The 2,575-nt window shown below is 45.0% G+C and overlaps 1 pseudogene; it reads left to right on the top strand.

The window, feature by feature from the left end:
• Positions 1-117, top strand: LOC136643363 (5S ribosomal RNA; annotated as a pseudogene).
• Positions 118-2,575: the final 2,458 nt, after the last annotated feature.

Consider the following 2,575-nt stretch of genomic DNA (forward strand, 5'->3'; position numbering starts at 1 on the left):
GGCAGCAACTATTACCCTGCACATGCCTGATCTCGTCTGATCTCGGAAGCTAAGCAGGGTCAGGCCTGGTTAGTATTTGAATGGGAGACCGCCTGGGAATACCGGGTGCTGTAGGCTGATACCATAGTCTTTCGAGACTGAAGGCTGCCAACCATGGCCAAGGAAAGTGCTGTGAAGCAGGAATTCTGCATACAGTAAATATCCAGGTCGAGACTGCCATTTCCTCTGCAACACACAGCAAATTCATCACCTTGTGCTGTTTCTGCCAATCTGAAATCAGGGTAATCCCTACCGTGAGAGTTATTTGTGAGGTTTAATAAGCTAATGTTTGCACAGCGCTCTCCATAGAGTAATTATATACAGGATGCACGTCCCATTTATTAGCAAAAGTCTTTGATGGCTCAGCCTGGATATCAGGACACCTTTTAATTCCTGATGATCCATATGGAAAAATGTAACAGTCACAAAAGTATGGTATGTTCATTACTCTACAGGGATGGTTTAACATGCTCCTAAGATCCCCTTGCCAGTAATGCCTCTTTCATTCAGGCTGGCATCAAAATTAATGGCATGTCGTGTTCTATAAAGTCCTGACTTTTTAGATGAAAGGTACACAGTGTTGTTCACAGATGGCAGCATGATAAATCAACATGTTCCTGTTGGAAGGATTTCTGGAGATGTCACCGCTTGATCTTGGAAAGCCAAAAAGCCACTTGTCCTGCAGGCTGATGGAGTGATAAGTCAGCACTGTTCGAAAACTTATTTTTTTTAATTACTAACAACTGAGTGCCCTCAGATAGCAGAAATTAATGGACCTTTGCAGATTTGGTTATTTCATTATTTGCTACATTTGTATACTGTCCTGCCTTTCTGCCAGTGCACCCAAGGTGGTTCAAGGTGGTTCACAGCTTAAAATGGCAGTGTAGAATTTAATGGACATAATACAAAAGGAGAAAGAGACAGGGAGAAAAAGAAACACTTTCAGATACTGCAGCCACTGTAATTCTGCGACGGTGGTGGTGGGCAGCCAAACTACAATTAGTCCCAGCTATGCTGATGGACTGCGGCTTTCCTATCTCATCTTCTTCTCTGATGTGGATGGGTCAGTGTGATGGTTAGGATGCTGAGGGCCTGTAGGCAAAGCCCTGCACTGGGCCCCCATCTGCTTCCTGATGGACCACTGATAGCAACTGTTACCAGCAATTCTGACCTATAATATGGTCCACACTGGGCTGGCCCATCCATGAAGTGATGATGCCGCTGTGTCAGGTAAGGGGGAGTGGCAGAGTTCCCTGCGTCACAAGTCTGTCACTGCCTCCCTCCACTCTACTGCAGCAGCAATCTGTTTCCCTACCCATTCACCTCACTCCTTCCTTGTGTGTCCCGGAAAGAAGCAAGGTGAGTGGGTCAAGAAACTGACCTCCATAGCCCGCTCTAGAAAAAGGTTTGCAAGCAGCTGCAATCTGCTTTCTTATCACTCATCTTGCTCCTTCTTGAAGTCCCATTAATCTCCACAGCCCACTCTGGAAAAAAGTGTTCAAGCAGCTGCAGTCTGCTTTCCTATCACTCATCTCGCTCCTTTGTGGTCTCGTTATATCAAACAGGAAGTGTGAGGCATGCTGGGAGCTACCAACATGACCCACGCTTTGTGTTCTGTAGAAAAGGATTGCATGGGAAGAAGCTATGGAAGCAGCTGTTTCTTTCTGGGTTGGGGGTACATGAGAAATGGGGTCGGGGCAGCATAAGGGTGCGGGTTCATTTCTGGGCTCACAAGTCAGTCCAGCTTGATGGCCCTTCTGTTGGGTGTGGGCCCTTGGCTATTGAGTCACCTGATCAACCTTCAACTAGTGACATTTGGAACTAGTGATCCAGAGTAAGCATGAGCAGTAGATGTTGAGTAAACTGTCTTTAAAAGTCAGCTCAGGAAGGGAAACCTCTTTTTTTCACAGCTTGATGTTTAGTTGGGCCAGCTGCCCAGCCAACTTCCAGAGTAGTTTGGTGGTCTCCTTCCACTGTTGGCAGAGTCTCAGATGTCACATCCACCTTTCCCCTGACAGGACAAAAGAACACAGCCTTTCATATTTCATACAGTTTACATAATAATAGGAGACTGGGCATCAACACTGCATCAGTAATAATGATTTATTACCCTTTCATAATTGTTCATGAATTATTCACGCCTGCATGAATAATTTCTACATGGTTGAAGCTGTAAACAGGAAAGTTGTTAAGAAGGAAGCATCAAATGGCTACCGTTATGCTACATGGCCTAACAACATTTAAAACGGGCTGCAAATCTTGCATGCAATTTCACTAGTGATTTTTAAAAGGCCTCAGTCTGAATATTACTGCCATATTTTGGATGGTCTCCAGGATTTAGACATGCTACTGCAGCAGATCCACTATGGCTACATTCACACCAGCATTTTTGCAAACATCTGTAGGATATGTGATGATACCAGCAAAGCTTTCTGAGATTGTCACTTAAAGAGGCAGTCCTGTGTATACCACAAAATGTGTGCAGTATTCATGAGAAGGGGGCATGGTCTTCACAACATCCTGTGAACCGTCACTG

Source organism: Tiliqua scincoides, chromosome 2 (assembly GCF_035046505.1).
Source record: "Tiliqua scincoides isolate rTilSci1 chromosome 2, rTilSci1.hap2, whole genome shotgun sequence".
Lineage (NCBI taxonomy): Eukaryota > Metazoa > Chordata > Lepidosauria > Squamata > Scincidae > Tiliqua > Tiliqua scincoides.